This window comes from Camelus dromedarius, chromosome 3, assembly GCF_036321535.1.
Source record: "Camelus dromedarius isolate mCamDro1 chromosome 3, mCamDro1.pat, whole genome shotgun sequence".
NCBI classification, from domain to species: Eukaryota; Metazoa; Chordata; class Mammalia; order Artiodactyla; family Camelidae; genus Camelus; species Camelus dromedarius.
Window position 1 is genome coordinate 52,618,412 of NC_087438.1, and position 26,684 is coordinate 52,645,095.

At 39.0% G+C, this 26,684-nt stretch overlaps 1 long non-coding RNA gene across 1 annotated transcript in view; it reads right to left on the reverse strand.

Moving 5' to 3' along the window:
• The window catches only part of LOC135319857 (uncharacterized), a 49,314-nt gene that overhangs the window by 1,797 nt on the left and 20,833 nt on the right, over positions 1-26,684 (reverse strand). The window contains exon 2 of the long non-coding RNA XR_010378803.1: positions 13,808-13,844. This is a non-coding gene — a long non-coding RNA (uncharacterized LOC135319857). The remainder of the gene's footprint in view (positions 1-13,807; positions 13,845-26,684) is intronic.

Below are 26,684 nucleotides of genomic sequence, written 5' to 3' on the forward strand. Positions count from 1 at the left end.
GATGAATTAAAAATTATCTAATTAGGCTAAGAGCCAAACAGATGCCTAGAGCTTAAAATGATGTTCCATTCATTCAATAGTTTTTGAAAAACAGCTCTGCACTGGGCACACTCATATCATAGGCACTGATGAATCAAAGATGGGTGAGACTTGATCCTGCCCCAGATGAGCTCAAGTCTAATGAGGGAGATAGATGTGGAAACATACAATTAAATGCAATATGCTATTTTTTTTAAAAAGGAAGGAACACAAAAATATGGGAGCTCAGAGAAGAGCAACTAATGCTTATCTGCCAGCCACTCACACATATTTTCTTAGAATACTTAATTTTTAAAAGGCAGAGAGTTGGTGGAAGCAGATAATTAATTCTTTTTAATTTTTTTAAGACCTTGGGTTTCTTTTACAACTTGCCTCTCTGCATTAGCAAAAATATCCATAATTGTTTTAATAGAACTGGGATTTTTTAAGTGTTTTAACTAAAACTGAAATTATGGTTAAGATCCCCTTCATGGAAATGGAATATGGATGACACAAAGGGGGAGGTGTCTCACCACACTGTGGCTTCATTTTAAAATCTGAGGCCACAATCAATTTTACATAAAGGCCCCCAGTTCAACCCAATGTCCCCACCCACCATGCTCCCCACAACCTACCCGGGTCAATCAAGCTGTGTTCTAATGGATTACTTTTATCTTCAAGGAACTCTTAGATGAAAACCAACATTCTGTCATTAGTTTTATCCTCAGAAAAAGCACTTTGGCACTTCAATACTTTTAAATGTTTTAAAATCTGTTTCTTCCCTCTGATCTTCACTTAATAGTAAATTAGGCACTTAGTGATACTCAGTGCAAAATAGGGCTGGAGACAAAACAGCCTCTCAGCTTCCAAATGGCACAGCAGAGAGGCAAAGGATAAAGATGCTGGCAGAAAGAGTAGTTAATACGTTTTCACCCCTCCCTTTGTTTCTCTGTGTTACAGCTAACAGGAGCTGAGGAGTTAAAGGCACCAGAGCAAGAGGGTGGCTACTGAGACCCAACACTCCAGGGCTCAGTGACAATCATCCTTCCTGGTGTTGGGCTGGGGACTGTACGTGTGGGGTCAGGGCCTCCCTGAGCATGTATTTCTTACCTATGGGCAGTGAACCCTCGTCTCTAGAAAACATACTATAAGGCTTTCCTCCCAGGATTAACCAAACCTCTGAAAAAGCCAAGCACATACTCCTAAGGACATCTTCCTCTTTTTCTGTGAAATCTACCTTAACCATACCTCCATCAGGACACCTTCTTTCCAAATCATCATGAAAATTTGAGAAAGTTTAAGATTTTTTATAGACAAGTCTCGGATAAAACTGATATTCACATCAGGATGCATCCTTGTCAGTGGGAAAAGCCATTTCCCCATAATACAGGAATGGCAAGTTTTCCTCAAATTATTCTTACAATTTGCTAAGCGTTTTTATTCCACTACCTCAATCTTGTCCACAAACAGTGTGAGTTTGGTACTGTCATCCCCATTTTACAGGTAGGGAACCATTTTCCTTCCCAGCAATCCATCGTGTATGGAAACAAATAGAAATGTGAAGCTGGAAAATTTCCTGAATCTGCTATTTCATTCATTATTCACTCAACAAATATTTACTAAATGTAACAATAAGTGTTGGGCACTATTCTACAGACTGAAGCTATAGAGGTAAAAATCCATGATCCCTACTGCCCTTTAAGAGGTTACTATTGGCGGGAGAGGGTATAGCTATAGTGGTAGAGCACGTGCTTAGCATGCACAAGGTCCTGGGTTCAATCCCTAGCGCCTTCATTTAAATAAATGAATAAATAAGTCTAATTACCTCTCCCCTCCCAAAAAAGAGGTTACTATATAGGAAAAGGAGGAAAATATTGAACATCTGCAATAAAATGTCATTCTTGCTAGGGTACAAAGGACCCCAAAGGAGGGAGAAGTCAAGTCCCTGTGTGGAATAGGGAGAGAAAGTTTCATAGAGGAAAGGATTCCAACTGTTTTGAGAGCAGAATAGTGAAGATGGGTTAGGAGATGGCATGTTGAGATGAGACAGCATGAAAGTAAAATAATAAAAATAAATAAGTAAAGTAATAAAAAAAAATAAAGCACTTTTGCTATACAACACTTTGTAAAAGTGAAATAATTATTCACGTATTCATCAGCAAATATTTATGCTGTTCTTAATAGAGGCCAAGTGCTAAGAATAGGAAGGTGAACGAGGCAAACAATTGTGCCCTCAAGCTTTAAGGAAATAGAAAGAGATAAATGATATAATTTCATACATGTGACAGAGAACACAGACCAGGATAAGGAGGTAAGTGTTGGTGGTATCTCTAAAGAGATGACACAGAAACAGAGACCTGCATGGAGAGCTGAAGAAACAGCATTTCCAGCAGTAGGAGCACAAGTGCAAAGGCCCTGAGGCATAAATTAACTTGGCAATTTTGCAGAACAGCAAGAGGATCAGTGTGGCTGGACAGGGTAAGTGAGGAGGGAAAGACGAGCAGGTGCAGGTAGAGGCTTATCTAAGGAGTTCAGCTTTTATTCTAGGTACAACAGAAAGCCATTGGAAGGTTTTAAGTAGGGAAGGATATGATATACTTAGGTTTTTTAAAAACTGTTCTAACTAGCTTTGTGATCAATGGTCTAGTGGGAGCAGGAATGAAAAACATTATAGGTACAGTAGGCACCTTGTTTCAGACTACGAAACAGATTGAAAATTGAATTATCTTCCTTCCCTACCTTACTCTCCTGCACTGCCCAATTGTTTTAATCATTACACCTCTATCAGTCATGATCCGGCCAGAAGAACAGAACCTACACTAGGGAGTTCAGCTGAGAGAAATAGTTACAAAGAAGTCAGAAAAGCTGAAAGAGAAAACAAAGGAAGGTGAGGCAACCCAGAGAGAGCGGAGAACGACAGGAAGCCTCCGTCACCCCTCAGGCTGAAAGCACAGAAGAGGCGATGTTAGGGAGCCCAAGAGCCAGGGCCACCAAGTGGGAGTTGGAACCTTGGACCACAGAAGGAGCTAGATGTACAAAGGAGACTCAGTCACTGCTGCTGATGCCACAGGGACAGGGGGAGAGGGGAGAAATACTCCAGTTTCTCTCTGCCTGCTTGCTCCCATGTGGCTCTGCCCATCCAGAAGCCAGTAGGCAAGGGAGCCGGGAGCTGTAGTTTGAGGGGATCAGCTTCCTGCGATGCCAGACAAAGAAAGGGCAGGGAAGGGGTCTGAGAGCAAATGTGAGTACTAAACAGCTGGCACAACCAGTTGACCATCTGACAATTCTGGAAACAATCATTCTGTCTTTATGACCTGTCAATTCAACCTCCGAAAGTCCTTCTTCTCTACCAAAGCCACTCCCCCAGTTCAAGTCTTCTTCTTTCACCTGGACAAAAGAAATAGATTTATAACTTGTTTCTCTGCCTATGCTCTCTCCTGCTCCAAAACAACATCCTACACACAGTGCAGACCTCCAGAATTCATTTTAAAACAGAGTTGAATGTGTCTCAGTTGGCCTACAGCTAAAATCCAGTTCCCAAAGGGCAGCCTCAGGGCCTTTGACAGCCTGCCTCCAGCATACCTTTTCCTCACATCTTCCTATAAATACAATGTTTTAGCCACAAAAGGAGAACTTGAAATTTCCCAAACATGACATGTTCTTTCATGCTCACGTTCTTTGTTCACACTAGTTGGAATTCTCTTTCTGAAATCCTTTTTCCCTCCTGGCATCCTTTAAATTCTAAAAGTCACCTTCTAAATGAAAACCTGTTCAGCCAAGTCAGGTAGAAATGAATCATTCCCTCTGCTGTATTCCAACCGCAAGTTGTTCAGACTGCCTTTAGAGTACACTTACTGTGCTTATACTGCTGATGTAGGGGCACTCTCTATAATGTATTCGCATTTATTTTAGCAGGATCAGTGATCCCCTTGATCAGGGGTCCAGCACCTGTTTTTGTAAAAAAAGAAAAGTTGTGTTGGCACACAGCCATACTCATTCTTTTACTGCTTCCTGCGGCTGCTTGGGCACACATCACCAGAGTTGAGTAATGTGATGAAAACTGGATAGCTCCCCTCAAAACCTAAGATATTTGCTGTCTGGTCCTTTCCAGGACCTGAAAAAAAGTCTGCCAACTCCTGTCCTTGATGTAAAGGGATTCCTAGAACTTAACCTAATACTTTGCACATAGTATGTTAAATACTGGAAAATGTTAATTGAATTATCTAGAAAGATAATAAATATGTAGTGTCAAGAATAAGAGAGAAAGCCAGAAATAAAAGGAAAGGCATATTTAAGAATAATGACACAAAAGCCAGGGGAAAAGGGGGCGCTGTCTTGATGTATGTAAGGCATTTACATTTTCCTAGCTTTATTGAGATATAATTGACGCTCTCCATTTTATAAGTTTAAGGTGTACACTGTAATGATTTGATTTATGTATGTATTGCAAAATGTTTACCACAATAAGGTTAGGTTAATCCACCCTGCACCTTACTTAACTACCTTTTTGTTGTTATGGTGGTGAGAATGTTTAAAATCTACTCTCTTGGAACATTCAGGAGAAATGTTCATGGATGTTTTTGAAACAAAACAACACAAAGAAATGATTTTGTAACTGCAGGTAAAGAATTTTGGTTTGGCCTAAGAAAGAATGTATTGAAAAGGAAAAACTTGTAAATGTTTCTGTTTTGGTATAATAGAATATTCTGGAATTCTGGAAGATTAGGGCAAACATCCTATGTTGGCTATGAACTTAAGTGGGTCAGGCTTATGACTGAGAGATTCTGTGGCTCACGAGTCTATGATTAAAGGAATTCATTTCTGTGGTACAATCCTAGGAGTTCCTGGGTACAGGTGTGCGGAGGGGCTTGGTGAGCTCAGCACTGACAATGCTTAAGGGCTCATTGTCTTTCTTTCAAATGTTTAGATAAGTCATCAGAAAATTACATTAACAAAATATTTTGCATGCATCTAAAAATAACTCAGCTGAGCACACTCAAACTCTTTGTGGTAGCTTTACACACTGAAGTTAATTATGTCTACATGCAAAATTGCCTGGTGAAAGATTTTACTGTTGTGTAACAAATGCAGCAGAATGCGACGTTGTGTCCTATGTGGTGGTGTTGAGTGCAGTATATGAATTTATTTAAACTTAGAAAATAATTCCTAATCACTGTTACAATCAGGAATTCAAAGTATCCAACATCAAAAATAGAATTCTGGAGGAATCTGTCCACAGGCAGATCCTTCACAGTCAAGAGAAACTCCACACACTAAAAGAAGACAATTAAAATACAGTCAGTAATTGGAGGAGTGGTGGAGGGGAGTTCTGCTCCATATATAGCAAACAAATGGTTCTTCTTGATAGACAGCTTATGCATAGTTTTTTTTTAAATTGTTGTTGCTGTTAACAGATTTTTAAAGCACTATAAGTAACAATTCTCATTCATTGCTGATGGGAATGCAAAATGGTACAGCCGCTTTGGAAGAGCGTTTAGCAGTTTCTTATAAAACTAAACTTGCTCTTAACCATATGATCCAGTGTCACACTCCTTGGTATTTCCCAGATTAGTTGAAAATTATGCCCACACAAAAACCTATATATGAACGTTTATTTATAATTGCCAAAACTTGGAAATAACTAAGATGCTCTTCAGTGGGTGAATAAATAAACAAAGCAGAACACATTTATATGATTCAGTATTATTCGATCATAAAAAGAAATGAGTTCTTAAGCCACAAAAAGACACGGAGGAAACTTAAATGCATATTGCTAAGTCAGAGAAGCCAGTCTGAAAAGACAATATGCTGTATGATTCCAGCTATGTGAAATCATGGAAAAGGCAAACTATACAGACAATAAAGGGATCACTGGTTGCCAGGGGTTATGGGGCACGGAGGGATGAATAGATTAACACAGAGGATTTTTTAGGGCAGTGAAACTATTCTGTATGACACTGTAATGGTGGATGTATGTAGTACGTTTGCCAAAACCCATAGAATGTACAACACAAACAGTGAACCCACTATAGACTTTAGTCAGTAATAATGTATCAACACTGGCTCATCAATCATAACAAATGTACCATATGAATGCAAGATATTAATAATAGGGGGATGGGAAGGTTATAGCTCAGTGATAGAGTGCCTACTTAGCATGCACAAGGTCCTGAGTTAAATTCCCAGTACCTCAATCAAAAATAAATAAATAAATCTAATTTCCTTCCCCCATCAAAAAAAAATGATATTAATAATAGGGGGAACTGAGAGAGGAGAGTGGCTGGGGTGACATATGGGAAATGTCTGTACTTTTTGCTCAATTTTTCTGTAAATGTAAAACTACTCTGAAAAAGTATCTATTAATTTGTAAAGTCCTATAAAAATAGAAAAATAGGTAAAAGCTAAGAATTAAATTATTGAAATAAAAATAAAAGTGGCTGAAAAACATTAAAAATCTTGAACATTATTAGTATTACAGATGTGAACACATCAACACAGAACAACTCACCAAAACCCAGTAGGGATGCTTCAGATTAATTTCAGTCTTCACACCAAAAACATCTTCAAACTATCTTAGCTTGAAAGGACATCTTTGATCATATAAATCAATTTGTTTGCCAATGCAATATTTAATCTGCTCTGTAGACGTCTGCATTTTACCTGTCCTCTCCATCTGCACTTGTTCCCAAGAAGATAGCTAAATGTTGATTTTTTCATAAAGATTTTTAAAAAATCTTCCAAGTCTTTTTGGTTGACTTTTCAACAAGCCCAGTAGGATCCACCTATGGGGCATAATTTTAGGGACACTTCTGCCCAATTCATAAGCTTGCCTACCTGCTCTAAAACCAGAAAGACCTAGGTGAGGAAGCAAAGTGATATATTTTGTACTTAGACAAGGCTTAAAAGGCACATCCCCAGAGGAAAGCAAAGCATTTATTTCAATCCACTCTAAAATACTCTCTTTGCAAGTGCTGTTATCTGTAATCAATTTCTTCATTACTATCCATACAGAAATGACTCACAAATTTATACCCCCAGCCTAAGCATCTGTCTCCTCAGGCTTCAAAACTGATTATACAACTGGCAACTTACTTTGTCCTCTTGGGAGTCCCAAAGGTGCCCAAGCTTAATGAATTTGTGCTCTCACCATTCCCCATACCCACCAATACTACTAACCTGGTTTCCTTCCATGGTTCCGTTCTCAATGATTTAGTCATCCAGTGGAACAAACCTGAGAAGTCATCCATGATACCTCCCTCTCCCTCACCTCCACACCCAAGCCATCCCCCAATTCTGTCAAAATGATCTGTTCCCCAGGAGGCTCAGAGAGAGGCAAAGACCACACAGCCCAAGAGAGATGAGAAACTGGAGACAGAGAGACAAGCTGCCTCACTTTCTGGTGGCCTCCCAGATCCGGTTCCCATGAGCTGGCCGGCCTCACTTTCCACCTAAACAACTCTGTACTGCTCCAATAACCATGCCCTGCCCCACCCCCAGTTCAGAAGCTGGCTCACATGGATTGGGTTCCATGCAACCCAATGATCCCCACCTATAATAATGATGCCAAAAGGCATCCACCAAGGAGTAGGGGTACATCTTTCAGGAGCCTCCTGGCCCTAGTGTAAGGACTCCATGCCTGCCTGAATGTCCTTCTCTTCATCTTTCCCAGGGGCCCAAGCCTCAACGTGCCTGCAAAGACTTCCCTGAGTTCCTGGGCAGTATGCAGATGAGGCAGCCACAGAATTCAGGGTGTCATGGCTCAGCTATCTTTAGAGATAAAGGAGAGATCTGCAAATATTCCTGGAGTTACTGCCCTTCACTGAGAACACCTCAGTGCAGCCAGAACATGAGGGATTGTTTGTTTTGGTCTCCAGGAACTGAAAGAGTCTCCTCCACTAAATAAAAACATAACCCTTCAAGGCACTGCATCATTAGCCAAGCCAGCCATTTGGGGTCAAAAATACTTGGACTCAAATTCTGATTCTGCTGCTTACTAGCTCTGTGACTTGGAGCAAATAACCTCTTTGTTGCTCAAATTTCTCATGTCCTATGGAGATAGCATCTGGTTTGGTTTAGAGAGCATTCGGCAAAGTAATATATCCAATTTAAAATGTTGTAAGAGGTGGTCTGTCAAAAAGAAAAACTGTCTGCTCATCTTCATCTTCTCCACTTTCTTTGTTGATCTTAATACCCTCCTAACCAGTCTACCTGTATCTCTTCTAACCCCATCAAACCTATTCACCATAGTACAGCAAAAGCAAAAAGTGTAATACATGCTCTACCCTTGGACTCTTCACTATTACAGAGCCTTTAAACATACTATCTTCTTGACTTAAATCACTCTTCCCTCTTTGATAACTCCAGTCCCTTCCCATTTCTGTTAAGCATCATTTTACAGGGAAGCTTCCCTTGGCTTTTATGACCAGGTCACCTTCCCCCATCTCCTGGCACTTTGTTCATCTTTGCAGGCTCCTCAAGTTGTCAGCACACATTTATTTGTGTTATGATATTGTGCCCTTCACTAGTCTAACCCATAAAGACATGGGTTTGTCTAATTTTTTCTCCCTATTGTATCCAAACACCTAGCACAGTGTCTGGTACATAGTTGCTCATGAAATAGTTACTGGGTAAATAAATGCATAAACTAAAATAGAAATAAGCAACATCTAATCCTTTCCCAAGAGTAAGCTTTATTGAGAGATACAAACTAGAAGAATAAAGCATTTCCATGAATGAAAGAACAAATAGGTGGAAAAGATGCCTGGCACATAGTAGGTACACAATTTTATAAAACTTCACCTACTATAAAACTTTCATAGAGCCACTGTCTGCATTCTGTTCCTCTATGTATTGATGGAGAGCGGGACCAATGCAATGCGGTTTGTCTCCAGGATGCTAATAATGAAGTGTTTTTAACCTGTTTCTGTTTCCTGAACATGATTTGCTTTGTGTACATTTACTGGGACTACACAAGACATATCAGGCCAAATGAAAGAAAAAGTTGCAAGGATTTCCACTTTGCAAGTTGGGCAGAATGCCTGGAAGGGACGAAATTTAATTCTTCCCATTAAATGGATACCCAGATGCCTAGTCTTAAGACTCAGATAAAGAATAGCTACTAGAAAGAGAATCATCTCTAAATATGGGCCAGAGAATTCAAGATTTCAAGTTTGGCTTCCTCAGTGTGCGAGTGAGACACTTAGAGTGACAGAAGATGAAGCGTCTCTGTGAGTTCAGTTAAGGACACGTCCCAATAAGGAAAAGCTGTGGGGCTTATGATTGTTTTGTAAAACAGTGTGAAGGGAATTGTTCGACATTCATTTGCACGTGACAGACTCACAATAATTCATTTCTTTAAATATGAAGCCCCAAATCACCCCATCTAAAATTAAGTTTCCTACCAACATTGCTTAGTAACTACACAGAGGAATGAACGCTGGCCTGGAGGCAGCACCCACAGATCTCCTGAAATAACGACACCCTCTTCCACTTACAAGAATCCTACTCAAGATGCTTGGGTTCTCGTCCCATTCCTCTGGCTCTAATGAGCTCTGTGGCTCTCACACAGGCTCAGTTCCAACATATAAAATGAGAAGGTTGTGTTTTTTAAGTCTTTAAAGTCCCTTCCAGTTCTAAATTCTTTGATTCATGCCTGAATCTCTGTCAGTCGATAGGAGTATTAAGTCAACTGACTTGGTCTTCAGAGTTGCAGAAGCATTACAGAGGCTCCCAGCTCTTCGGAAGTGCTGGTTCGTAGGAGGAATATATACCACTGCCGGAAAGCGAGTAGAGGAGAAACCTGTTCTTTCCTCACAAGGGGCATGAGCAGCCTCCACGATGGGCTGATGAAGGGGTGGGGTAGGAGAGAGCGGCAGACAGGGCAAGGATGCTATGATGGTGAAGAGGCAGTTTTGCCCTCAAGTGGCACTGGCCAGATTTTCCTTAACCACTGCTCTGATGTCAGCAGGCAGGCCACTGGCCTCCCAGGCCTCCCCTTCTGCAGCTGTGACTCACAGGACTCAACCAAAGAGTATCAAGACTTCCATGCCCTATTTGTCATGTTCATTAAGCAGCTCTCCCTGAATCTTAAACAAAACCAAACAAAAAACCATTCTCTCCAGTAACCCTCTGGCAGGGTTTGCCACAACAGAAGGTCTGAGGCAAAGAGAAATATCTGTACAAGAAGGACTTTTTCAAATAGAAGGGATAAATTCAAACTACTTCAATCACTTTGTGCTTCTGTCCTCAGCAGAGAAGAGAGACATTCCTTTTTTCCCCCCGAATTGAGAGGCTTGTCCCTATTCAAGGCTTTTCCATAGGCAAGAAGACCAATGCCAACTTCTCAATCTATAGGAAAGTTTTGTTTGTCCAACTAACCTACCAGAAGAAGAGTCTAAGTTCAATCTCTTTGTCTTGTTTTATAGATGATAAATATACTGCCTTGTTTAGGACACGTTTTTCAAAATGTTACCCAAAAGAGAACAGGTCAAAAGAATTTTCAAGTTTGATTCTTCTAACCGTACAATCTGAAATGTAGCAAGATGTTGTCCAAGTATAACTTGCTTAAGAACAATACTGTAAATTGAGATTTGTTCCTGGGTACACTATACATTTGTCACTTCTTGGACAAACAGTTTTGGTCAACTCCCTTCTGTTTTATTTGAATCAAAAATTCACTTTCATCCTAAACAGACATGACAAAAAAACAAGTTCTGTTTTGAAAAGTCTACAATATCAGCTCATTCTTTTACTATCCAGTCCTGCAACCTTACCTTGAGTATTTTTAGCCAGAGCCAATCTTTCAATATTTACTTTACGTATGTAAATAACACACGTTCCTTTTAGAAATGCTACTTACATTCCAAAAAAGCTTTGAATCTGATTGCCCACTGCTGTCATTTGAGTCTTAAGTGTTCTAATTCGAGTTTCTGGGTGACTGGAGACACCACCCTCATCTTATTGGATTCATTATGAATAACACAAGGATAATGACACGTGTGATTACTGCCAGACAGCTTGTCACCCTCTTTGAAGTTCCCCAAAGCAAGATGCCCCAAATGTATGTTCATAATTGTTTATTAGTTGATCAGATTACAAAGCAAACCTTAGCTTACTCAAAACAAACTGGCACTTTTTTCATTATTTAACCTGAGTTACAATGTGTCTAAATTAAACACAGAGTATAAATACTCATATCCATCAGTACATGAGCTGTTTGCATGCAGGTGCCATCATAAATAGAAGACAACCTGCAACAAACCTCTGTTTTACAAGAATTATTACTACTGTTGAAAATGGTCAAATCCCACTAAGTAAAATCAGATTATTTTTCTTACAAGGTGAATATACTGTGTGTTTCAGTGATGATGATTCAAAAATGATCACTTCAAATTGCTTATCTTAAGATTTTGGAGAATCTAATATCTAAAATCCTACCTGCTCTCTGGTTTTCTCATCCTCCTCATATTGTAGATTAAATCTCACAACATTGTTTTGAAAACTTTTGTCTGTCCTCCTTCTGACTCCACATCCTATTTTTATATAGTAAATTTGTGGACAATTTGATACCCAAAACTCTATGCCCATTTTCATCATATCTCCATGGTAACTACACATCCAGCACAATGTAAAACATCAGACCAAAGACAAAAATATATAGCCAAGAAGAAATTGATTTCTAAGTACTGACTCTCTGAACCAGCCCTGTATGCTTGCTATGGATTCCATCCTCAACATCTTTGTAAGGGAATTAACTGGGCTTTTTAAATCACCCTTTTTGGAGAAATGACATGAAGTTGATATACAAAATTGTTCATTATCCTGAAGGATTGCTTAAGATGTAATGGTAAAGGCAAAATAATTGCCTAGATTGAAATCCAAAGGGAAGGCAAATTATGAGGTCAGGTGTGGCTTCTCTATGAGTTGAGCAAAACTATTACTTCCATCAAGGGAATAATTGTCCTTTCAGCAGGAAACTCATTGGAACTCCCTTGAGTCACCTGTGAACAGTGTTGTTACAGATGTGACATCAACTCATATCCACAATCATAGTTCCATGATTTTTCAATGTAAACATTAAAAGCCCCGTATGACGATTTCATGGGCCTGCACATTCTCTTGATGGTTAAAGACGACAGGCCCCAAACGGTATTTAGCCCAGTGACAGTAACCCTGTAGATGCCTACCTAGAAGGGATGACCATTACAGCACAGTAACTCATGTGTTTATATGTCAGTTTCCCCAGCACCCATCATTATAATGTTCAGGTTTTGTAACACATCAAACATTACAACATGAGAGACTGTCAAAGGCTTACCCAAACTACAAAGCTATACTCTTGTTGGTGAATGATTCAGATAATTACAATGAAAATAGTATCAACAAGGTTCAGAAACTGAAACTAATACTAAAGAAAACAAATGAAGCTTTACTGTGTGGAAAAAGAATATAGGATTCCAGCCTAGAATCATAGACTCCTACAGTTGGAAAGTGCCATAGAGGTCATCTAGTTCAGCCACCCACCTGATACAGAAATTTTTTCTACAACCTTCTTAACAAGGGGCCATTCAGCCTCTCCTGGCTCATGTGCAATGCCCGAGAGTGCACTACTTTTGTTTGTTTGTTTTGGACGGGGGAGATAATTAGGTTTGTTTATTTATTTATTATTAGAGTTGTTTTTGTTTTTGTTTTTTTTAGTGGAGGTACTGGGGATTGAACCCATGACCTCATGCATGCTAAGCACTAACCCTACCACTGAGCTAAAGCCTCCCCTTCAAGAGTGCACCATTGCTACTGAGTCAGGATTTGCCTTGCTGAAACTTCCAGTCATTAATTCTGTTTCCTAGAGCTTTTAATTCAATTCTGCCATTTTCTATACGACCTAATTAGTTGGCTTTTAAAATACATACTGATAATAGTAGTAGTAGTAGTAGTAGTAGTGATAATAATAATAATAATAATAATAATAATAATAATAATAATAATAATAATAATAATAATAGCAAGCATTTATTGAGTACTCACTATGTGCCAGTCTTTGGACCAGGTATTTCATATGAACTCTCTTATCTATTTAGTGAATATGAGTGTAAACTCTGGAGCCAGACTGAGTTAGAATTCTGGCTCTGCCATCTACTAACTGTAAGCCATTAGAAAAGTCACTTAACCCTCTGTGCTTTGGTTCCTCAGCTATAAAATAGGGATAATGAAAACAAGGCCTACATGATAGGGCTGTTAGGAAAACTAAATGTTAGTGCACCTAAAGTGTTTAGAACCATGCCTGGCACATGATAAAGACAGTAAAAATGTTGTCCTGCTTGTTGCTATTGTTATTAATATTATAATCCCATTTTACAGCTGAGGACGCTGAACTTTAGTAAAGAGCTTAGGCAACTTAAGTAACAATTACCATTGTGAAATCACATCTGCAATCAGTTTATTATCCAACGTTTCTGCTACTGCTCGTGTGTTTGCTATTCCATTTAGCTTTGCATATTAGTCTATTGTTAAATAGATTCAACTCTGGGAACTCTTTTCAGTGTTTGACTTGTTCTAAGAGTTTGGAACCAAGAGTATGGTTTCTCTAAAAGAGACATTCCTAATACTATGTTCTTCCATGAAACAAAGCCATCCAGTGTTAACTGAGAGATGGTAAGAGTGTTTTTGGAAGATGATATTATAAAAAAAAGTATCAAGAATCATAAAATCATTCAAAGACTTGGATTCAATAATTCTACTCCTGGAAAGTTATTCCAGGGAAATAATTCAACAAAACAAATAAGCTGCTTACCCTCAAGTCTTTCTCACAGCGTTACCAGCTCCATGTCCTGAAACGATATTAGGGGTAAATATTAGGGGTATAAGTTAGGTAAATTATGATAAATAAACATGAAGGAAAGTTCTGTAGCTAATTAAAGAATCATTATAACATATAACATGGAAAGAAGTTTATGATATAATATTAAATGGTGGGGAGGGTACAGTTCAAATGGTAGAGTGCATGCTTAGCATACACAAGGTCCTGGGTTCAATCCCCAGTACATCCTCTGAAAAGAAGTAAGTAAACCTAATTACCTCTCCCCCAAAATTTTTTTAAATTTTTTAAGAATTAAATGGAAAAAGAAAAACCCAAAACTGAGTTATAACAGAATTATCGCTATTAAAATATGTACTCTTGAATATACAATTGGGGGAAAATAGCCCCAAAAAGGAAGTAATTCTGGTAAAATGATATGACCACTGGCTCACTTCAAAAAAAGTTTTTAAAAATATTTATACAATACTATACAGTAGTGAAAATATACTAAAACTACATGTATCAATATGAATAAATCTTGAAGAAAATAGTTTCAGAAAGATATATAGGACATAGTACCATTTATAGTTTTTATTTATTTATTTATTTTTAATTTTTTCTTCTTTTTTTTAATGGGGTGAGGTAATTTTAGGTTTCTTTATTAGTTTGTTTTTTTTAAACAGAGGTGCTGGGAATTAAACCCAGGACCTTGTGCGTGCTAGGCATGCACTTTACCACTGAGCTATACCCTCCCCCTTACAAAGTTTTTAAAACTGATAAATACCAAACCATATATTATTTTGGGTTACAAACATACATACACCTGTGGTAAAAGTTTTAATATTTGGATAGGAACAATAAACACCAAATTTAGGCTAGTGATTACCTCTGAGGCTTGGGAATAAAAAATGACCAGGAAGAGATTCCCAGGAAGAGACTGCTTCTTAAGTTGGATGGGGAGTGGCAGCCGAGAGGGACTGAAGAGAGATTTGAGGAGACTGCAAAACAGAACGCGCCGGGAGAAGCCGACGTGGAGCGAAACAGCACTTCATTCTAAAACATGATGGCGTGAGCCTGCGAGGCGCACTTGTTCTGCCCGCACATGCGCGTTGTTCACGTCTTTGTTCGTACTGCTTACGTACTACTACTAGCGCATGCGCGCCTTTGCTTTTTCGGTTCATAAGGCTTATATAACTGGCGCGTGCGTACATTTACTGTTTACCTATTACATAGGCGAGTTGTTGTGACCTTTGCCCTGGGTCCCACGGCCTACTCTCTTAAGGCTACCAACAGGGAGTAAACTGGTTATTTAACAATATACCTTCTACCCCTGATTCTCTACTCGCCCGAGGAGTTTGTTAAAAATAGGGATGCCAGGGCCCCACCACTAAGGATTGACATTCAGCTGGTTTAAAGTAAGGCCTGGGCCTCAGTAATTTAAAAAGCTCCCAGATGATTCTGAGTATCCAGTTCTCACCTACTCAGTGAGAGATGAGAACTAATTTTTTTTTTGTAGAGCTAAAATATATAATAATGATTAAAACTGATCTTCAATGTTGATATGTTTTAGCAATATAAATATGAGATTCTAAAAATGTATTATCTTGGACTCTGCTTAATTCATAAAATGAGAAAACCCTGCCGCTCTCCAAGCCTTGGTTATCTGTGGGCTCTCTGCTATCCACAGTACAAAGAACCCGGCATGTGCATTATGCAAGAATGGAAACCAAGCCCAAACAGATCAGGGAACCAGTACTGTTTAAATTGTCATGCCAGCAACAGCACAACTGAAAATGACACCCCCACAGTATTGTTTTCCCTGCAGAGCGAATTTCACAAGAGCTCCCTTGTAGAGGGTGACTTCCTCCTCCTCTGGGCCTCTATCTGACTGTAATAAAGGAAAGAAGAGAAAGAAGCCAATCTGTTATGTCTCTGCAAGGCAGGCTTGTCAGATTTCCATGAGGCCAGGCCAGCGGGTACAGTGGCAGAATCACCCTGTCGGCCAACAAGGAAGATAGCCGACTGCCTTCGAAGGCAGTCAGCTCTGAGGATGGTCTTCAATCCCCAAGCAGAAGCCAAAGGAAGCTACAGTGGCCAAGTCCGGGGCTCGGGTTAGAAAGATGAGGAAGGAGGGGCCCCAAAGTATTGACCAAAAGCAGGTCTACCCCACCCACTCCCCAGCCTTTCGCCCTCCTCAGTCTCCTCCTCTTCTCTGTTTCTTCCCTTCAGTCTCTTGGCATGGACCTCTGTCATTAATTCTGTCAGGTCTTCTTTAGAGATTAGAGAGGGGCGTGTGAAGATAAGGGTCTTAGGGATAAAGCAGTAATTTTTGTGGCAGGAAAGAACAGTGAAATAAACAAAATGTAGGAACATTAAGGAAAGAGCCAAATTAGTAGAGTAACCCTTATAGATGAAATTGTAGTTCCTTAGCAACTCAAAATTAATTGCTCTTAAAGAGAGAAAAGAAATGTTCCCTTTTGGTTAAAACAAAAACAAAACAAAACAAAAAAACCCAACAACTCACTATTGCACTATTTACTGCACGATCAGTCCAAAGTTCTGATGGAACATTCTACACCTGAGGTCCTGTTAGTCCAGGATTCCAGCATCAGAGACTGTGAGAATGTTTTTACTAAGGGACTTGAAAATCCCACTGGATCACAAAGGGTTAAGCATGGGATTAAAAGGAAGGAAGAGACATAAGGAATGAAAATGGCATTGATGAAATTTATTTGTATTAAAGAATACAAGCTTTTAAAATGGGGATATTTCAATTAAATATTTTGGCTGAGAGAGGCTAAGGAGTGCCTTGTTAAGAGCAGTGACTTTTTCTTAGAAAAGGGAATTTGTGTCAGTGAGTGGATCTTATGGTCCATTTGTAGGAAGAAGTTCATTTATCAAGGCTCAGAAAAGAGGCTTCTCAATTTTCTCTAGACTGAAGAACAGTGATTAATTCTGAGACATTACAGATGGATGTGCATGTAAACAAAACGTGGGCGGAAGCAGGAAGGTTAAGGAATACTACCATTGCTGTTATGCCTGGCATACAATTTTTTTTAATTTATTTCTCCAGACCTAATCATCCTTGCATCAAAAACAAAAGCTGAGGAATTAAGCTCTGATCCAAGAACAATTTTGATAATATTAATTATGTTGCTAAACAAACTCAGAAACAATAAAAATAAATCAAGCCATATTTCAGCTCCAGTGAAAAAAGCAGTGTCAGCCAAAAAGGCCCTAATAACAAGGGAGAAATGATTTTCAATCTTCTAAAAGAAGTCTAGCCATGAAGACAAAATAAGAAAAATTAGAACCTCTGGGAAGGAAAGAGAATAAAGCAATTTGCTATTTTAATAAGTAGTGTAGTCACTGTAAAAGTAGAAAAAGAAACGCTTTAATGACTGATGTGTGCTGGTGATTCTCTAGAACTATGCGATGAAGTTATCTAACAAGAATTTGCTCGCACTTAATTTTTCATTTGTGCAGTCATCAAGCAAGGAATGCTAAGACTTTCGCACAACCTGATGTCTTCAGTGGCAAAGACCAGTCAGACAAGTTTTCCAAATAGAAATAAAAATAAATGCAAAAAAAATAGAGACCAAGATTACATGGAGAAGATAGGGTTTGTCAAGAAAGAGAAGACGTATAATTCTTGGTCCCATGGGAATTAAACACCCACAGTCCAATTAAAAACTCAAATTAATTTAAAATTCAACAAATCAGCCAAATAAATTAAAAACTCAACACAAAGTCTTCATTATCATTTAGGTATCTAAATATACTACCTCATCAGATCATTCTGGATTATAAACACGACAATAATAGCTTATACATATGAATTTCTTTCACAGGAAGATGGGAAATGGTTAGCTCATTAAAGGTATACCACTGAGAGGAAAATTGAAAAAGTCATGATAGTCTCATCAGTGAGTATACACAGGCTAGAATATTATTTTCTAAACTGGGCCACAGGTGCTAGGTCAAAGGCCAAGTTCAAGTTGCTTGTCTTCCTACAAAGACATTGAATGCGTCTCTTGTGTAATTATTATCATGCAGATTCTCCAGCCTAGGAATGGATGATGGGTTAAGACACATTAATACCCATTTTACATTTGATTAGTCCACCTCAGCTTCCATGTCGAGGTTCCTTCCTCCCCAGTATCACTTGGCAGTTGTATCCCAGTGGTGGTGTCGACCACAACAAAGCTGTAGCTCAACTATCTTCTTTCATTCACTAATCCTTTATTCATTCATGCATACAGTCATTGACTGCTGATTTTAAGCAGTGGCATGAGGGGCCATTAGCTACACACTTTCACTCACTCACATTTTGTACCCCTAAACCATTTCTATGTCCAAATCCTAGAGATCCCACTGCATTAAACTTTCACTAACATTTATTTTTTAAGTGCTGGGCTGGCACTGGTGATATGGCTGAGACCATGCTCTGCCCAGGTCTCCATCCTCAGGATTATAGAGTCGGGGGAGTGTCTGCTTGGGCTAAGGAAGGAACAGAATGGAGTCAGAAAGAGAATTCTGATTTCTTAAGACTTGTAAGCTGGAAAAGATATAGAAAGGAGGCAAGGTGTAGACATCCCTAAATATTCTCAATTTAGCAAAGCTAAAACCTATAACTGCATTAGATCCTCATAGTGTGCCTCTCAGAAACAATCTTTAACAATAATTGAACACATAAATACATAAATGGTTCCTGATTTACATGTATCTGATACTGGTTCTATCCCTAATATGGAACAGAACACTCTACAAACACATTGAAACATTTGCAGTCAGGTTACTTGTGACTCCACAGAGAGGTGGGATAACTTGCCTATGATCACTCTGCTGGTCTGTGGGGAAGACAGGATTCCAACCCTGTTTGTCTGGCCCCGGGCCCCATGCCCTTAGCCACCCTTCTGCGTGAGCTGTTGATGCAACTAATTTCACTTGTCTTCCCATTCTGGAACTCTTTGCAATGTAACAACCATAATTATTTTGGTGTAGGAGTCCTCTGTGATATAAAGAAAATAATTCTTGCCTGAGAGTTCTGCTCTTGCTCCAACTTTCCTAATTAGCCCTGTGAACAAGGGCCAGTGTCCTCACCTCCTTACCTCTCAGTTCCTTCAACTAAAAAATACTAACATGGCACTGAATGGTCTCAAAAGTCTTTTTCATTCCTAAAATTCAAAGTTTTAGGAGACAATACATTCTAAATCAGGGATTTTAAACTAAGGTGTATGTCACAATTTAAAGTTTTAGCCTATAATGACATGTTTGCACTTGAGTGTACCTTAAAAAAAAACCCTGTAGAATTTTTGTTTTGTGAAGATCTTTAAAACACTGTATTTTGAGGGGGGAATTTTTAAACACATTGTATTCTGATAAAATCTCAATCTGAAAATGATCTCATTTCATTCACCTTTTTCAAGAGAGTAAGTCCAGCTCTGGCAATGCCCTGACTGCTGGAGCTCCTCTCCTGAGGTTCAGTAGAGACAGGCACTTTCTGCAGTGGCATCTGAACACCTCACCAGACATTATGATGTGTTGGTAGTGGTGATGGCCAATGTTGATGGTAAATGGAGAATACTGGAATGCAGGAAGGTGGGAGAATGACAGGTGGTGGCAGAGGAGATGGTGCTGCCTGCCTAGCAGAGTAACACCTGCAGGTGTCCAAGCTCATCGTCAGTGCTGACTTTGTATAAGGAAAACAAGCTTCATGCATATTAGTATGTAAGTGGTTGCCAAGTTATGCACAACTGGTACTAACACACTCAGCCCTTCTTCTGGCCTTAGTGCCCCCCTTCCTCCTTCTTCTCTTGCTCCAGTTCTTATCTCCACCTGCTTGAATCCCTGCCTAGACAATAACTTAGAGTTGAGGGGATGCCTGCTTGGGCAGGAGTGGGGACAGAATTGAGCTACAAAAAGAATCCTGATTTCTTGAGCTTCTGAAGTTAGGAAAGACCAAGCAAAAGGATCCAAGATGATAACACGTCTAAATATTCTCAGTTGCATAAAGTTGGACCCTGAAACTGCACTAAAAACCCATCGGGTTAATAGCTAACATTTACTAAGAGCTTACTAAATGACGAGCACTACCTTAAAAGGCTTGTACATACTCACCCATTGTTACTCTAGCTCTGAAATGGAAATTATTGTCCCTGTTTTACAGATGAAAAATCTAGGCACTGAGAAGTGAAATAAGAGCTGTATTACAAACTCAGATGGTCTGATTCCAGAATCAGTGCTCCTAACTGACACCCTGTGCTGCTTTGGTGTAGAAAGTGTGCCAAGGAAACCCAGAATCTATCTCATAAATAAGGAAGCCAAGATCAGTGAGACTTGCTCACATCCACATAGCTAGTTAAAGGACTAGCCAAGAAAACCCTAAAACTCCCATCTTCCAGAACAGCAGCTTGCCTATCTTTTGCTGACTCTGATGGGTTTGGGAGCTGAAGACACAAGAGGGAAGTATCTCAAGTTTCTTATTCTTGCTTCACGTAGATGCTGTTCCACGTCCTTGCTAGCTTTGTTGTTCTCCTCTGAGAGGTTCTGGCTTTTCTGAGATGTGGCACCCCAAAACATACTCGGATTGAGTATCTCCATCAGCAAAGGCCCACTGCCCTTCGTAAGGCAGTTTGTTTCCAAACCAGGTGTGCCCAACACACAGCAAGCCAAATGCTGAGACGCCAAGGTTTGCAGCAGGCTAAAGGCTTACTCACAAGACAGCCAAGCAAGGAGACAGGAGAGGAAGTCTCAAATCTGCCTCCCTGAAGGTGAGAGGCTCGGAATATTTAGGGGATAAGGAGGTGAGGAGGTCTGAGGTGTGGGGAAATATGACTGGAGACAAGAAAAGGTGACATAATTGGTGTTCTGTGCAGGCCTATTTGAGTTATATGCTTCTTCATGGGATGTACCTTGAGAAAATGGTGGCGTTAGCATGAGCTGAGGGTGGAGTTTGGACCTTCTGACGTCAGAAGGTCATCCATCGGACACTCGGGCAGACCCAGTTGAATGGTTGGCAGTCTTGGGCAGTTTGATCTAGGCATGACTAGCTCCAGGTTCCTGAAAAACAGCTTAGTAACTGTTACTATAGCAACCCACACTTCCCAGGTGTTATCTATAGGGGGTGTTTAAAGGAATCGTGTGATATATTGTCTCAGCTTCATGAAGCTTGGAGAAGATGTGGTTTGCAAGCACAATTAAGGCGAGCTTGATCGGTGAATGCAGGTTACAGGGAAGTTTTTATGAAGCAAGTTTTGGTTTAAGGTATCTAACTGACGACTGCCCTTGGTTTCAAGTTTACCCACTTTTTACCCAAAAGAACATTCATCATCAAGGACAACTGACACTCTGAGCAGAACACACCCCAACTTTGGAGGTTTTCTTTTTTCAAAGTATCAAACACACACACACACACAGTGCAGACTCTTGAACCAGACTGACAAGGCCCTAATCCAGTTCTACCACTCACTTACCACTGGGGAACTCAGCTTCTACCTCTGAGAAATGAAGCTAATAAGCCTCACAAGGGCATTGTGAGGACCTGCTGGGAGTAATACTTGAGCATTTGTCAGCTGTCTGGGTAACATTAGTTCTAAACAATCAACCGACCCTGAAAGATTATTTTTAAATCTCTTGCTAAGGAAACTTGAATAATCTTTTAAGTCCAATTGATGTGTGGCAATTATATGTTTGACTTGACTTAGCCCAGGACAGCCCGGAGCGAGCTTCAGTATTCTAAGACCTGGACTCCATTCTTTCCTGGTGTAACCTGAAAATATATCCTTCATTATTCTAGAGCATCCTGGAGGTGAGTATTAAATCACACACACACACACACACACACACACACACACACACACGATACTTTCTAAGGAAAAACAATAAATTTCAAAGGTAATAAAGCATATTAAAGTATATTAAGAGGACAAAACAGCCCTCTCTCTATCAGATGATCAGCACAGAGACCTAGATCCACAGTGGAGACAGCAGGCCACACTACTGCTTAGCCACATTAACACACTTTGGGGGCTGGTTCTAAGATTCTAAACTCACCTAGCTCATTACCCTGAACACAAACCAGGCCAAGACTCTGAAATTGCTGCCTTTTTTTTTTTTTCTTCATTAAGCAAGATTAGATTCTGCAGCAAGACATCCCTCATTCCCTGTGTTAATTTCTGCAAAGGAATGATTGCAAACCTGAGTTTGCATAACTCCCTGTGCTATAGCCAGTCCCCAAGGAGTCAGGGAGTGAGGGTGAAAGATTTGTTCTTCAAGTGTTGTTAATTTCAACATTTTTGTGTATCTTTAGAAATTTTCCAGCATGTTTTGTTTTAATCAAATGGAACATTTACAGACATGTACATTGTTTTTGTGTTTTATTTGATATATTGACATATTGTAAAATATGTCAAACAAAATCATGATAAACCTATTGACTCAGAGGCATTTAACCCTCTCAATGAATTCACATCTGTTTGTTTCAAAGGCTTCATTTTCCTAATTAGACAGTAAAAATAATTTGAGAAATTATCAAAATCAGTAAACACTTGAAATGGATAGCATAGACCTTCTAAAAATGAAACTGTATCTATTTACCAGTTGAGAACCATATTATGGTTAATCAAATAAGAGATATGAAGCTGCAGTTGAAGTTATTACATTCCATCTTCCTGGGTAGTAATTTAAATTTAAATAAATTATATTTAAATCAATTCCATCCTAAATTATGTGCATCAATGCAATCATTATGAATAGTAGATGGAGCAGATTTAGATAAATAACACTTAGAGATGGGTAAGATGAATAAAAAAGAAACTGTCTTCTTGTTCTAATTTAGTTAAATGAAACATTAAGGAATAAGTAACCATTTGGGGATGTCTGTGATATGAAAAGTGACTTTGTGACCTCATGGAAGGGACATGATAGGAAGAAAGCTTTCAAACTCATTTTTGTCCAATCCACCCAACCAGATTTGCCAGATTTTATATCGATTCATTTTACTTGGTGCTAATCAACTTAAATCTTTTAAATGAGGTTATATAAGAAGGAATCCAAATATAAATTTCTAAAGAAGTGAAATGAATTATTAATCAGCATTATAAAATTTCAATTTGCTTCCACCTCATCAACCTGTATTTCAAATTCATATTTATCTTATAGTATGCTTCAGGTTTGTATTCTAAGAAGCCATATCATCAAAATCAATAATGAATTCTTATGAAATAGTCATATGAAGTTCTGAATTATAGAAAACATTCAGGGAGAAATTATTTTGGCTTAAAGAAACTATTCTTTGAAGGCAACAGAAATTCAAACGTCCGCTATGCCGCAGTTACAGACTGAGGTTGTATATTAACTGATTAATTAGTATAATGGCATTTTCCTTTATGATCAGCACCAGAATCTTATTTCATTGACTTTACTTCCATTCTCTTGCTGGCCTGTGACCTTATCATTCTTGAATGGCAAAGAGAGTCTTTTGTTTGTTCTGGGTGTGGTCTCATACATGTTGGGCAGAACAGCAAAGCAAAGCAGGATGCACGTGTATGACCAAAGCAGAGCAATTGTATGGGTTTTATTCTCAGTGGTGCTTCATATTAATTTCCTGTGGTTTATGTCTTAATCCTTAATTGCTCCATTTTACAACCAGCTACCAGTTGCAGATAATGCAGGTCACAGTCCGCAGATTAGTCAGACTGACTCCTGAGGACATTCTGCAACTTTGCCGACTGCATTCAGAGCAGAAGGCACTGTGGGGTCACAATAGGCAGGCGGTGGGGTAAAGAAGTTAGTTTAGGGTTGCGGATCTCAAAATGTGATCCCTGGACTAGCAGCATCAGCATCACTTGGGAATGTGTGAGAAATGTGAATTCTTGAGCCCCAGAGCTAGTGAATCAGTAATTCTGAAAGTGGGACCCAGCAACGTGAATTCGAACAAGCCCTCTAGGTAATTTTGATACACACTAAAGCTCAAGAACTCTTGGATTAGAGTGATTCCTCAGTGTCATGATTTTTTTAGAAATGTGTATGTTGATTTTATCACAGAGCTTCAAAAGACCCAAGATGATGGTCACATTACATTGTCACGTATATGGCTATGACAAACTAGGGAAACAAATATTAAAGATTTATGAGCAGTCTAAAGTGCACAATATTTTAAAACAAAGTCAACTTTACATTTATGGCATGGAGTTTGGGTAGAGAAGGAAAAAAGACATGAATCCCCTTTCCAAGACCTACCACCCACTGTGACAAAGGCTCTCTGGCATCAGCTTCTCATGGGACTACCAACTCCTGGCAGAAGAAGCTTGGAGGTAAGGGCGGGAGCTCAGGCATCAGCTCAGGGATACTTGGACCACCATCATCGTCATGGGGTACCTATCATGCTGACTCATTTTTTTCATGTATTTGTTCATTCATCCTCCAAATATTTAATAGAAAACCTGAGCTCATTTGTGCCTGGTCAAAACCCTTGCCCTCACAGAGTTTACATCGTTTCTGAACCAGGCCAGGAGGAGTCAGGACTGACCCACCAATACAGCTTAAACTGGAAGGCATGCATGATCAGTGCATGTGGGACAGCACTGCTCTCCCCACGGTCATCCTTTTCCCCACTCTTAGCCTTTCCTGGGATCTCCCAAAAGGGAGTAGATGCCAGCCTCCAACATGGAGTTTGGCAAACCTAATGTTTACTACTGCATTTAGAGAATCAATGAATTTATCTGAACTTCAACTGCTGTGAATGAATTTAAGACTTACATGAGAAACAAATAATGGGTACTTTTATTCTTTCTCTCTCAGACTTTTTTATTTTTAAACTCTTGCTCCCTTCAACCCCCAGCACCTCTATTAAATAAATACATAACTAAATGCATAAATAAATAAACAAATAAGCCTAATTACACTCCTAAAAAAAACAAACAAAAAAATAATTTAAATAAAAATCTTGCTCCTTATCTGGGTGTAGTCTTTTGTTGTTGGGGTTTTATTGTTTTTTAAATGAACATAGTAGGGGGTTTTGGGAAGTATTTGATAATAGTACAAATTCAAAGCCCTACTTTTTTCTAAAAATAAATTTAGGCAATACAGAAATTTCCAATAAGAGATGCATATATGTCACATTTATTGGGAAAGAAATGTAATACAAAAGTCATGAAGGGGGTAGGTATAGCTCAGTGCTTAGCATACACAAGGTCATGGGTTCAATCACTAGTACCTTCATTTAAAAAATATTTAAAAAGTAAAATAAAATGAATAAATAATAAAAAAAGAAAGTCATAAAAAGGAGGAGGAAGCATATAGCTAGCCCCAAAAGCTAACGTAGTAACTGTGCATGATTAGTAATTCTATTTTTGCCAGAGAGAGAGCAATCCAACGTGTTGTTCTTAGAATGGCAAATTTGGAAGTCAGTTTTTTAGAAGAGATTTTTCCCGTAGTACTAAGTTCTAAAATAAAATAAATCCTTCATGAGATGCCTTATGTAGGAGACATTGTTAGATATTTCAGCCAATAAATTCAAAAGTTTTATAGCAAATCTTGCCCTTGCGCTCTCTAAAAGTTAAACTCAATAATGGAGATTCTGGAGAGGACTAAGTTAATGTCACATAAATATACAGCTCTACTATCAGAGTGATCTCATGTGATACCAGGACAGGTCTTAAAATCACCAAAATTGGATGGATAATATGTCCCTTAATCTTAGCTAAATGCCACTTTTCTCTGCTTAGCTTTTGAAAGGAGTAAAATAATTGACAACTCAAGGTTATTCTCCAACTGGAATGTAGTATTGGGATTTTATGTGGCTAACTGATAGAAGAGACATAAATCTTGTACATCAAGTAAGGAGGTAGCAAGGCTGACATTCTATCAACTTGAAAACCTTGCCCCAAACTGTCTACTGTGAGGGAAGATGGACTGCAGAATACTTGAGCCAAAGCCAGAAATTTCCCTCACAAAACACCTTTGTCTCCATTCTAGTACCCAGCTGAGGTCCCTGAAGAAATATGCAAATCCGCAGAATTGCCTGGGACTCATCTTCCTGGCAATCATGCTTGAGCAGAGCCTGGGATACATGAGCTTGACCTGGAAAATTTTCAGAGTAGGTATCATCACTTTTGCCGCTTAGCCATAGAAAAAGTCTAGTAATGTTCCTGTGGAACATTTGATTCTGAACAGCATAATTTCCTGACATGCCTGCCAGAATGAATTAGCTACAAAATGTACAGCCAGGCACCTGCATAACATAATCCGCTGCATGGAGCTATTTGAATTCTGCTCAATGACCATGAGTGTAGCAACTGGAACTTCAGCCATTCTTTCTGGTAGAAGTTAGATAGAAGGAAAAAATTGCTTATAAAGACTCTCCCCCAATGATTAGCAGATACAAACTTACTGTATATAAAACAGAAAAACAGCAAGGTCCTACAGTATAGCACAGGGAACTAGATTCATTATCCTGTAATAAGTTGTAATGGAAAAGAATATGAGAAAGAATATACATACATATATATATATAACTGAATCACTTGCTGTACACCATAAACTAACACAACATTGTAAATCAAGTATACTTCAATAAAAATTTGTTGAAAAAATTTTAAAAGCATAATACATGCTATTAAAACTATATCATAAGCACAGAGGCTTATCAGTATGATTTGCTATGGCAAAAAGGCTTGCATTCTGGTAATAAAAAATGGCTTCCTTGAGAGTGTTGTTTGATTTCATCAACTTTCTTGGGTCCCTTAAATTTTTAAAGGCCATCATCAAAAGAAGGGTATTCAAAGCCTTTAACAGTTAGGGATCTATGTTAAGCCATGTGAGGACCAACATAAGGATTGTCCAGTGAGTGAAGCAGTTCAAACTTCTT